Below are 13,117 nucleotides of genomic sequence, written 5' to 3' on the forward strand. Positions count from 1 at the left end.
ACATCTTCGGGTGGCAGAACTGACAGCGCATGAAGCTCAAGCCGTTGAAGCTGCCATTTTGGTAAGCTGGACGGTGGCTGGCGGTGGCAAAGAACCAAACCTCATTTGAATCTCGCTTTGCACTCAGATTGTATCGTTCGTATTATTGCTATCTCTAAATGCGACCAACTTGAAAGATATACGCCGTACCGCCCTCAGACTGCCGGAGGGCCACGGCCAATGCCACCCCGGATGGCGCGAACGTCGTACTGTCACATGAAGCTAGACCCGATCAAGAGAAGAGGACCGGGGAAGCGGATTTGTCACGCGATTTGTCGCCGTGATGTGAAGGCAACGGATGCCATAGAGTTTTCCCGCGCGCACAAAACGAGCTGCCGATTTCGCGCGTCCACAGCAAGCCGGCCTTCTGGGACCGATCGAATCCGTCGTGACCAGAGTATGCTCCGTTTCGCCGTACGATGGACAGCAGCGGACACTTCGAGCCATTCCAATGCCAATGCCATAAAAGGTTCTTTCAAGCACTCCCTAAAATGGTTCTTTGTGAAAAAACCATAAAGGGCTCCTTTAGGTTTCTTTTTTTGATGAGAAATAGTGGTCCTACGCCTAACTGCCATTCCTGGGAGCCAAGGATCGCGATAGTGCTTGAGGCGAAACTGTTATTCACGAGCTGAAAGAGTTCTTGCGGTGTCAAAAAACTTTCAAAAGCGAAGTTTTTCTTCTTTTTTTTTTTTATAGCGTACAAACACTCTGAACAAAGAGCTGAGCCGGCATCGAAATGTCGGGCACGATGAAGAAATTGGTTACAGTCACGCGGAGTTCCGCCAAAATGTTTACATCAACGATTTCAGAATATTTTAGCTTATGTGATTTAAAACATTTCTTTGTTCGTTTTAAACAACTATTTTTTATTCATACATTTCCGCAAACAATATAATAGTACGAGGAGCGTGACAGCTCTATAGTCGTTTCCGTTAAAAAAAAAAAAAAAGGCTTTGGCTAATGTCCGTGGCAGCGGCGGCATCACCCGCCAATGAAAACTGACGCGTAGTTCGGGGGAATCGAGCAGTGGGTCTATGTGAACATAAACAACTTTACAAAAAACGTATTGACGCTCAAATGTCGAGGCAACAAAACAATGGAAGTTCAAATAGCACATATATTGGGAAAGCAGTATGTTTCGGAATTGCCATATCGTCTCGCATCCACACACCTGTCTGTTCCTGATCACGTGGTATAGGCTCGAATCCTTTAAATTGACCGATTCAACGGACGCATTCGCAAACTGCCTGCCTCACCGCACCAGACAGACATGCAAGGACAGCGGAAAGTGTTGCTCGGCATCTGGGCCTTTCTTTTGAGCATGCAGGTTGTGATTCAGACCGCAACGGGAGATGGTGCCGGCCAAGAATTTCTGGATATCAGAACTGTACGTTGAATCTCTTCTAATAGGAGGTCGCTCTCGAGCTAGATAAGCGGCTGAAGCTTCAGCAGTAAGGGGTCGGGACGTATAGGCCTGTAGCTCTCAAGTTTTGAACAGCGGCCCTGGCGAGCACAATAGAATATTTTAAGTCGCGTTTCGTTTGCACGTCATTACGCATGCTAAACCTGGCTAATGGACGCTATGGAAACAACAACAACAACAATAGAAACAGCAGCGGAGAAAACGCATTCTTAGCGTTTTGATTAAACGCTGAAGCCGCGAGTTGTACGTTTTTGTTTATTGATATTAATTTTTTTTCCAGGCACTCTCTCAGCGCTCATAGACAGACGCTGGCAGACGCTTGTATTCGAACCTGCCGCGTGCATTATCGAACGCTACAGCGCCGCCTTTATGGTCGCGTCTTGCAGACATCACCACCAGCATTACATGGTCGGGTCTTGAAGACGCGCTTGTGCCCCCTAATAATAAAAAAAAATTCCACAAAAAAACAGGCATATGCGTTTTGCCGCAACTTCTAAGGGCCCGTTCACACTCTTGCGACCGACTAAGACCGAAAGAGACCAGACCGGTTTTTAAGCCTCTTGCGATCTCTTACGACCAGCCCCGCTACAGCGCATCCGGTCCTTACAAGTCGCAAAAGGTTAAAAAACCGGTCTGGTCTACGATAAGGAAAGAGGAAATGTTCCTCTTTTCTTATCGTAAATTAATAACCAACACGCTCAACCATCTACAGTCTGGTCTCTCTCGATCTTACTTGGTCGCAAGAGTGTGAACGGCGCTTAAGACGAATTGCCAGGATCGCGACACGCGACATGAAATGCCAGATCCTGCGACTTCATTGGTTGACACTTCGGGGGCACTTTTTGTGTACACCTCTAAGCTCGGTAACTATAATAAAACTTCTAAACCGGAATAACCTATATAATAAAGGTTACAGCGTCAGTCGTTTTGATGTTTGAATTATTGTCATCATTACTATAAGTTACAAGGCCAAAATTCTCCTGTGCAAAATTTGATCTCCAGGAACATAATGGTATAAGTCACGGCTTCAGCTTGATGTTTGTCTCTGAGGCGAAGGCCAGGTTACAATAGTATTCGTTTGCCTGCGCTGGGTTGTGTCCGGCGTTCTTCGTTTCTATGCTTGCACATGTAATATCTAGACTTCGTCTTTTCCGCCGTCGAGTCTTGTGTATATCTTACAAAATAATCATGTTTTGCCGGAGCAGACAGGCATTTCTTCTAATATGGGCACGGAAGGCTTCACGTACCCGTGACGAAAGAATCGCGATGTCCGATGGAGTCTATTACGTTTCGAACTTCCACCTCCCTTTCGTTGCTCAGCTATTGATTCTACCTCCACAGCCCTTTCGTTTTAAGCACAGTGTCCCTGGATATTGGTGAACAAAAAAACCCGAAGATCTGCTATATGGTGTTTTTAGGCAATATCACTCTCAAGGAAATGTTATACTCTATTGTTGGAATATTGCCGCGCGCGCAGCTGGCCAAGTAGGCAGCGCGCGCGTGGCCTAACGGTTATCGCGCTTGCTTTCCACGCTGAAAGCTAGAGTTCGATTCCTGGCCGTGGAGGCGCATTTTTGTTGACCCTGTAAAGTAATGTTCTGGTAAATTCGAGAACCATCTTGCTTGTTCGAAGTAAGAATGTTCTACACGCCGAACCTTCTACGCCGATTATTCCAGAAGCCCACACGTGTACATAAGGGGCTCCGCGTGGCGATCTGCATTCAGTCTCGCCCCAGCGTTCGACTCCGCTGTTACGCCGACTTCGACGCCCGCGACGCTCTGTTATTATCTTTTGTACCCTTTTATTTTTGGCACAAGTTCGCCACATTAAACGTTTATTTCTTCCTGTTTATTTATTGGTTTTGGTCACCGCCCGTGACATTTTGGTGGAGGTGCGGGGTACCGCATGCCCGTGCAGCGTTCCCCTCCCAGGGCCCGCAGTGCAAGTCCGATTCCCGGCTCGGTGAGAAGACCACTCAGCGCGGAACCTGAAACTCGGACCAGCCGCCGCACCAAGGGAGAGGATCCAGAGTACGGTTTGCTGCTGGAAAAGCCCAAGCCGAAGAAGACGACGATGGCCAACCAGTCGCAGACCCCCGCCGCTCCTGCCGTCGTCTACCTACCCGTCGCTCCTCGGACACCGTCTCCCTTCCACGGCGAAAGCCACGAAGACATCGACGACTGGGTCCAACAGTACGAACGAGTGGCCCGTCATAACGGGTGGACACCGGAACAGTGCCTGCAGAATTCTTACTTCGCCTTGGAAGCAACCGCCCGGAACTGGTTCAAGAACCATGAAGCATCGATCAACTCCTGGGAGCAACTCAAGGCTGAGTTGCGAAGAACATTCACCAACCAACACCGAAACGAACGCGCGGAAGAGCTTATTCAAGCGAGGATCCAAGGCCCTAACGAGAGCGTCGTTAGCTTCGTGGAAGACGTCCTGCGACTGAGCAACCGCGCCGATCCTGAAGCCACCGAAGCAAAGAAGCTCAGAGTCCTGATGCGCGGCGTGAAAGAAAACATTTTCGGTGGTCTTGTGCGGAGCCCGCCTACCACCGTCGAAGGGTTCATGACGGAGGCCACCAACATCGAACGTGCCCTTCAAGCACGAGCCGCCCACTACCACCGAGTTTCCGGCGTCGGTGCCTTTTCGTCTTCCGGCAGCAACACCACGGACATCCGCGAGATAATCCGAGGTGTCGTCCGGGAGGAGATCAAGAAGCTTCTACCTGCCGCCGCAAGCCCAGCTTCGCCCTCAATCGCCGAGATTTATCAGGGAAGAAGTCCAGCAAGCGCTGCAGCCTGAGGTTCTCGTCAGCACCGCTCCGAAACCATCGACGTTGAGTTACGCCTCAGTGGCCCGACGGCCACCGCCTCCTCGTCGCACCTATGTCGGGCCGCCCCGACGTCAGTCTCCTGCGCCGCAGCTCGACCGACGCCACGACGACCAGGTCCAGTACGCCTGCCCGGAGCCTCACGCACCCCGCAAGACCGACGTGTGGCGAACGCCCGACCGGCGCCCTCTGTGCTTCCATTGCGGGGAAGCGGACCACACCTACCGCCGATGCCCATACCGTCGACTCGGGCTACGCGGGTTCCACCCGAACGACCCGCGCCCCCGTCATGGTGAACGCCCTACTGAGATCGGCGAGTACCTGCGACGACCTCAGTCCCCCGAGCCTGCGTCCCGCCGAGAGTTCCGATCGCCTTCGCCACGACGTCCAGCTTCGCCAATGCACCGACTCCGACGTGAAAGCCTGTCGCCCCTCACTCCTCGCCGGGGAAACTAGGCGCGGCAACCCCTGGAGGTGGAGTTGCCGAGGACGACCGACGTAAAGAGCCTCCAAGAACGACGGAGCGCTCCCACTCTCCCGACGCTACGCATCACAACGACGCTCCTGCATCGGTGTCCAACAACCTAAACGTTGTTATCGACGGCCTCGACGCATCGGCACTCGTGGACACCGGAGCAGACTACTCAGTCTTGAGTGGGAGGCTCTCCTGCCGCCTTCGAAAAGTCACGACGCCGTGGGATGGACCTCAAATACGAACCGCCGGAGGGCACCTCATCACACCAGTCGGGAGATGCACTCCTCGCGTCGAGATCCACGGTGAGACGTGGCCTGTGAAGTTCGTCGTTCTGCAAGACTGTTCGAGGGACGTTATCCTCGGAATGGACTTTCTCTGCGAGTATGGCGCCGTCATCGACCTCGGGGCAAACCAGCTGACGCTGCGAAAGCCTGTTTTACCGCCGGTGGAGACTAACACGACGTCAACCGCGATCCGAGTTATCGCCGACCATGTGAACTTACCGCCGCGGTCGAGTGTTTTTGTCCCCGTCCTAACCGACGCAGCCATGCACGGTGAAGCTCTTCTGGGAGGCAGCGTCCAGCTGCTCCTTGAGAAAGGAATTGGCGTCGCACGAGGCGTAACGGATCTCCAAGAAGGACGTACAACTGTTCTTGTAACAGACTTCCGAGAAGAGCCACAGTACCTAGCGAAGGGTACCACCGTGGGCCATATGGAGGAGCTTAAAGCGCCAACCGTGGTCACTGCAATCTCCGAAGAAACCTCGTCGTCCCAGCAGAACAGCGCGCCGCCGCCGCCGATCGACATCGACCCCGAGCTCCCAGCTCCTAAGCACCAGCAACTGGTTGATCTCCTCGCCGGATACAGTGACTGTTTTGCCACGTCGTCGAAAGTGCGCCAAACACCAATGGCGAAACATCGCATTATTACCGACGACGACGCGCTCCCTGTCCACAAGTCGCCGTATCGAGTCTCCTTAAAGGAAAGGAAAGTGATTCAAGATCAAGTCCAGGAGATGCTCGACGACGACATCATTCAATCGTCAAGAAGCCCATGGGCGTCCCCAGTCGTCCTTGTAAAGAAGAAGGACGGAACCCTGCGGTTCTGCGTGGACTATCGTCGACTGAACGCTGTGACGAAGAAGGACGTTTATCCGCTTTCCCGCATCGACGACACGTTAGACCGACTGTGCCACTCCCGATATTTTTCGTCAATGGACCTCAAGAGTGGTTACTGGCAGATTGAAGTCGACGAGCGTGACCGGGAGAAAAATGCCTTCGTCACTCCCGACGGACTGTACGAATTCAAAGTGATGCCGTTCGGACTTTGTACAGCACCAGCCACATTCCAGCGCGTCATGGACACCGTGCTAGCAGGTCTGAAATGGCAGAGCTTCCTCGTCTACCTGGACGATGTCGTGGTATTCTCACGAGATTTCGACGAACACCTCAGACGACTTCAAGCCGTACTTCAAGCCATCAAGACCGCCGGCTTGTCACTCAAGCCAACAAAGTGTCGGTTCGCCTATGGGGAACTAAAGTTCCTTGGCCACGTCGTGAACAACAAAGGTGTTCTGCCTGACCCGAGAAGACCCGCGCCGTAGCTGCATTTATGCCGCCCGCTCACAAAAAGGCCTTGAGAAGATTTCTCGGACTCTGTGCCTACTACAGGCGCTTTGTTCGAGACTTCGCCAAGCTGTCCGCACCGCTGACACACCTCACGAAGGACGCCGTAAAGTTCGAGTGGACAGACGAACACCAGAGGTCATTCGAAGAGCTCAAACGAAGACTCCAGAGCCCGCCATTCTTGGCCATTTCGACCAGTCTGCTCAAACCGAGATCCACACCGACGCCAGTAACACAGGACTGGGTGCGGTACTAGTCCAACTGCAGGACGGCGCGGAGCGAGTCATCGCATACGCAAGTCGGACGTTGTCTAACGCGGAAAGGAACTATTCAACTACTGAAAAGGAGTGCCTCGCTGTCGTCTGGGCAGTAACAAAGTTTCGCCCATATTTGTATGGAAGTCCTTTTCGCGTGGTCACAGACCACCACTCGCTCTGCTGGCTCGCGAATCTGAAGGACCCATCCGGACGCCTCGCCCGGTGGAGCCTCCGACTGCAGGAGTTCGACATGACCGTTGCGTACAAGTCCGGCCGGAAGCACAATGACGCCGACTGCCTGTCAAGGGCCCCAGTCGAGGTCGCTCCTGCCTGCACCAAAGAGGACGACGATGAGTGCTTCCTCGGCGCTCTGGATGTCAGCGACATGGCAGCACTTCAACGAGAAGACCCTGAGCTGCGAGCACTCATCGAGCACCTAGAGGGACAAGGAAGCCCCGTTCCTCGCGGTTTTGCACGAACACTGTCAACCTTCTCCCTCCGACGAGGTGTGCTCTACAAGGAAAACTTCAGCGACAACAACACGGCGTGGCTGTTGGTGGTCCCTTCCAGTCTTCGAGAAGAAATTTTTCAAGCCTGCCACGATGACCCGACGGCGGGACACCTTGGTTACAGCAGGACTCTTGCCAGGATACGCGAAAAGTACTACTGGCCCAAGCTTGCGAAGACAGTGCACCACTACACCCGATCTTGCCACGAGTGTCAACGACGGAAGAAGCCACCGACGAGACCGGCAGGACTTCTTCAGCCTATTGCGCCGCCATCTGCCCCATTCCTGCCCCATTCCAGCAAATCGGTATGGATTTACTCGGACCTTTCCCACCGTCGACACAAGGAAACCGATGGATCATCGTCGCAACCGATTATCTCACGCGGTACGCCGAGACAAAAGCCCTTTCATCAGAAACGGCTGTTGAAGTCGCAAAGTTTTTCATCGAGTCCATCGTCGTCCGGCACGGCGCTCCCGAAGTCCTGATCTCAGACCGTGGATCATCGTTCATGGCCCAGCTGACGCAAGAAGTCCTTCGTCTCAGCCACACCATCATCGCCGCACCATGGCGTACCACCCGCAGACCAACGGGCTAACGGAGAGACTCAACAAGACCATCGCCGACATGATCTCCACGTACGTCGACGTGGAGCACAAGACATGGGACGAGGTGCTGCCGTACGTCACATTTGCCTACAACACGGCCGTACAGGAGACCACCGGAGTGACACCCTTTCAACTGGTGCATGGGCGCAAGGTAACGACAACGCTGGACGCTATGTTACCCCACGAACCGGCTGTCGACGCAAGCGACGACGCCCAGGTGGTTGCCCAAAGGGCAGAAGAAGCCCGTCAGCTCGCCAGACTCCGGATTAAGGCTCAACAACGTGTCGACACTGGCCGCTACAACCTTCGTCGTCGGGACGTCCACTTCCAGCCCGGAGGCAGGGTGTGGGTGTGGAGACCGATTCGCTGCTGCGGTCTCAGCGAGAAACTCCTGAAACGTTACTTTGGACCCTACAAAGTGCTTCGTCGACTCGGGGATCTGAACTACGAGGTGATGCCCGACGGAACACGGACTTCGTCACGCCGCCCTCCACGTCCGGAAGTCGTCCACGTCGTGCGACTGAAGCCATACTACTCTCGATAGGACTGTGGACCTTATGTGTTCCAAATGACTCTTTAGTTTACCGTTCTTTGTTTTGTTTTTGGGTTGCATCGGGACGATGCACTTTTTAAAGGAGGGAGTAATGCCGCGCGCGCAGCTGGCCGAGTAGGCCGCGTGCGCGTGGCCTAACGGTTATCGCGCTTGCTTTCCACGCTGAAAGCTAGGGTTCGATTCTTGGCCGTGGAGGCGCATTTTTGTTGACTCTGTAAAGTAATGTTCTGGTAAATTCGGGAACCATGTTGCTTGTTCGAGGTCAGAATGTTCTACACGCTGAACCTTCTACGCTGATTATTCCAGAAGCCCACACGTGTACATAAGGGGCTCCGCGTGGCGATCTGCATTCAGTCTCGCCCCAGCGTTCGACTCCGCTGTTACGCCGACTTCGACGCCCGCGACGCTCTGTTTTTATCTTTTGTACCCTTTTATTTTTGGCACAAGTTCGCCACATTAAACGTTTATTTCTTCCTCTTTATTTATTGTTTTTGGTCACCACCCGTGACAATATATAATATAAGACTTTTTAAACCATTGTGTGCTGATTCTTTAAATTTAGAACATCCCTCGTCGTGGCCGACGCGCGTTTTGTGTTAAATGTTTGTTTAACTAATAAACTACATTTTTTAATCCACTGAGCTGTAATTATGTTAGAAGTGCTATACAAAATAGTCACGTTTTATATCGTGTTCGATCTACGAAGCACAGATTTGTCGTTTCATACCAAAAATAAAGTTTTCCAATCACGCACCAGTCACATAGCTGTGTTTGGAGATATGATGTTGTCCTTTGTCCCCTTGCTTCCCTTCTACAGGGTTTATTATTAACGTTATCGTTAATAATAAGGTATACATTGCAACGTTGACGCCCAGCTCGCTTGCACCTTTGCATTAATTGCATTATCATCATAACCTTAAAATGTGGGCCGTTCACTCTTGTTGGTGTTAGACTGGTGGCATCTGTTAAAACCCGTTTGCTCTACTGACGTCTAACGCCTGGTTAGCTCAGCTGGTAGAGCGCTACACTGGAGATGGAGAGGTCCCTGGTTCGCTACCAAGACTGGGCGGATTTTTTCAGTCGCGCACCAGTGGCCAAGCTGTGTTTGGAAAGTTTGTTTTTGTCTTTTGTCCACCTTGTTCTCCTTCTTCAGGGATTATTATTATCGATATCGGTAAAAATTAAGTGTGTGAGACGCGAGACTCGGACACTTAATTTCCTGAGACGGCTAGGAGAGCGCGTCTCAGGAACGCACTCTTCGAGGCTAACGTCGGGCGTCTCAGGCACTTAACTTTTCCATAATGGAAGGACAAATTTGGTGCGTCGGTCGAGTGCACCGTTTATATGCTAAAACTAATGGCGAAAAGAATATGCATACAATATAACCTTTATAATATATCTGGAACATGTACATGGTGTCCCAAGTCACCAGGCTTGATCTGAAATGGTCGTAAAAATCGACGCCTGCACGTAGCAATCTAAGCTTTTCGTCAAAGATGTATTTCACAGGTCAGTCTTTCTTGTAAAATTACAAAGCGTAGCTTTATTTCCGTAAAAAATAAAGCCAAGAAACTTGCCAGGGTCAACGGCGGGCGGCGACGCGGACGACCAAGTCGAGTAGCGGGCAGGTTTGGCGCATTGATAGATGGCGCTACCTCCTTATCGAGATTGCTCGCGACCACCGTGGTTTATTAAAATGAACATAGTCTTTTTGCAATGCACCTGTGGTTAAAAAATGAATGCCGACAATAAAATAAAAAATAAAGGGAAAAAAAAAACGCGTTTGGCGTAATGATGGTGTCTTTGCTGCCAATGGATTTCATCTGCCTGACGTCTGCTTTTTTTCGCTGGTCGGCTACACCTTCGGATGCTGCTCCCGACGCCATCTATCAATACACGCGCCAAACGCCCCCCGCAACTCAACTCGGTTGTCTGCGTCGCCGTCCGCCGTTTACCCTGGCAAGTTTTTTGGCCCGATGTTTTTTACAGAAAGGGAGCTACGCTTTGTGATTTTACCAGAAAAAAAAACCGACCTGTGAAATACACTTTTTACGAAAAGTTCTCGTCATCATTTCGCACCAATATCGCCGATAACGAGTCCTTGTCCAGACCGGAACCATTTCAATTTGCCTGATGGAGACGAACCAGCTGCTCCTTATCCAATTCCAGGTCGTGAACTATGATTGCCACGGGCAGGCGTCGATTTTTATCGTCTATTTTAGATAGAGCCTGATGACTTGGGACACCCATATACCTATACCAAAGGTTACAGAGCTATAATATATCGCGATGTACCTTATAAAATTGTGGTATTTAGGATTTAGGTATTAGGATCCTCCTCTCCCTCACCTTCTCGGCGGTATGCGCCGAGAAAGTGAGGGAGAGGAGGAGACGAGAGCGCGTGGGGGCGTCAGAACACCGAGATCTGGTTCAAATGATTAGTGGGAATGGGTAGACCTAAAGCTAGCAGCCTTTGTCTCCACTACTCTCGTCAAACGCGTTAGAACACGAAATGCCGACGTTCAGCGTTTAGCTTTTTCATTCGAGCACGTTCGAAAAGTGGAGTGGCATAGCCTCCTATATACTGACAAAGCCTGGCAGATCGCCATGAGAAGCGGCCGCCGAAATAGAAAAGGTGGAGCGGCAGACAACGGATGAGAGGAGAACCGCGTGACTGGCGCCCCGCTGCGGCGAGACGCCGAAACACACTTCTCCAGAGCGAACAAGTGTGTTTCGGGTCCTCGCTGCTGCAGAAGCTGTGCGCTGACGTCCAGGTTCCCCGAAAAATGACTCTTTGATGATTTGTGCTACCATATCCTCGCGCTCCAAATCTGCGACCGGGCACTGTATGGCTCCGTCGTCGAACTGCCAGGCTTTGTGAGTATAAAGGAGGCTATGACAGTGGAGACAAGGGTGGCCTTTGTCTTCACTGCACTCGTCGAACGCGTAAGAACGCGGAACGTCGGGGTTCGGTTCTCGCATTCAAACACGGTCGATGAATGTAGTCGAGACAAAAACTGGTAGCTTTGGGTTTACCCACTAATTATTCTAACCAAAGCTCGACGTTCTGACGTGCCAGCGCGCTCTCGTCTTCTCCTCTGCCTCAGTTTCTCGATCCATACGACATTAAACACATTAGTCGAGTGCGCGTTTCAGGGGTCTGATTTCGGTCACCGCGATAGCGAGAGCGAAATCTAATGCGCCGGGAAACTGAGGACGCGTGGGGACGTCAGAACGCCGAGCTCTGGTTCGAAAAATAGTGGGTGGACCTAAAACTATATTCCTTTGTCTCCATCACACTCGTCGAACGTGTTTGAATACGAGAATCAAACGCCGGATGCCGGTGTTCTGAAGACTCCTTATGGCCTTCTTGCACCTGATGTCACTTCCGGTTAGACTTAAAATCGAAACCAACATTGTCGTCTGCTATCAGTGCCTTGGCACCATGTTAGATGCCTTCGGCGTCTAATTGCGACAGCAGTAGTGCCGTAGAGTGATAGAGTCGTCTTTGTATAACCCCATCTTAGGATATTTTCTTGTCCTAGTCAATTGCTAAGAGGTTCTTCACTTGACACGAAGTGCAGTCTACAGACCATTAGTTGGGGTACGAAGCTTTTCTGCCGAGATTGTAGAGTAAATGCAATAATCTAGAGCGAAAGGACCCATGCATGTGGCCGCTTCGGAACAACGGGGCATAGACGAGGACATCGGTGGTTCCAGTTGGCGGCCTTGATGAGCCCATATCGCTGTCTATGCTCAGTGCTTTTTTTCTGTAGTATTTCATACGTAGTTTACGTGCTTAATAAGTTATATCGCACCGTAATCAAGTTCCTCGTAAACTTTGGGGTCGTCACATCGACGCCAGTGCGCTGCACGTCAAACTGAAGTTCTGGGTGTGTATGACATAGGACAAAAAAATGGGTTTAAGACTATACCTCCCTTTTTGAGAGTGAATACCCATTGCCCATAATAAGTAAGGCTCCGTGTTTTCGGTAAATATCAATAAACCCCCACACAGTTTTATCAAAATCGGGGGAAAAGAAACTCCCAAAGTGGAGCCTCTCATTGAACAATAAAAACCCAAGCTTTATAGGGATGCACAACTTGAAAGTATAAGCAATCAATCAATCAACCAATGTTTTTATTCGTGCCCAGGAACAACCTTGCGGCCTTGGTACAGGTGCACTGTGTTAACATGTAAGGCAGAACAGGGCATAAAGCAACAGTACGGACAACAGACACAACGGACAAGCCCTAGAAAAATACACTTAAAAATTATAAAAAGTAAACACAAAGTCACAACACACGATAAGCTTAATGGTACCACCAATTGCTAGAAAGAAAGAAAAAAAAATGCATTGAAAGTGGGGAATTTCGGCGTGAACGCCGCAAGTTAGTGCATACAGTTCAAATTTAAGTGATGGCCTTTAACGTTTTTACAAACTGCAGCGTGTTATTGTTAAATATGTCGAGTGTTTCAGAAAAAGAAGAATTATATGTATGCCCAAGTCTGGACACAGGATCGTGGAGGTTGAGTAGACGCCTGTTGCAGAAGGACACATTTTGCCTTGTTGTTTTGAGAGGAATTTTTAAGAGTACTCTTGACGTCAATACCGTGCAATCAGTGATGGCGTGGACAAGTTTGTATAAAAGTAAGATATCGGCAAGTTCTCTCCTACGAAGCAGGGTAGGTACTGCCATGCTACGCTGAACAGGGACAGGGACATCAGTAGTGGTGGGCACAATGCGCGCTGAGCAACGATGTCTATAGATGGAAAGAAACTTGTTCTGAAC

At 50.9% G+C, this 13,117-nt stretch overlaps 1 pseudogene; it reads left to right on the forward strand.

Moving 5' to 3' along the window:
- Positions 1-1,309: 1,309 nt before the first annotated feature.
- The window catches only part of LOC115329480, a 52,335-nt pseudogene continuing 40,527 nt past the window's right edge, over positions 1,310-13,117 (forward strand).

Source organism: Ixodes scapularis, unplaced genomic scaffold (assembly GCF_016920785.2).
Source record: "Ixodes scapularis isolate PalLabHiFi unplaced genomic scaffold, ASM1692078v2 PGA_scaffold10__122_contigs__length_95168666, whole genome shotgun sequence".
NCBI lineage: Eukaryota > Metazoa > Arthropoda > Arachnida > Ixodida > Ixodidae > Ixodes > Ixodes scapularis.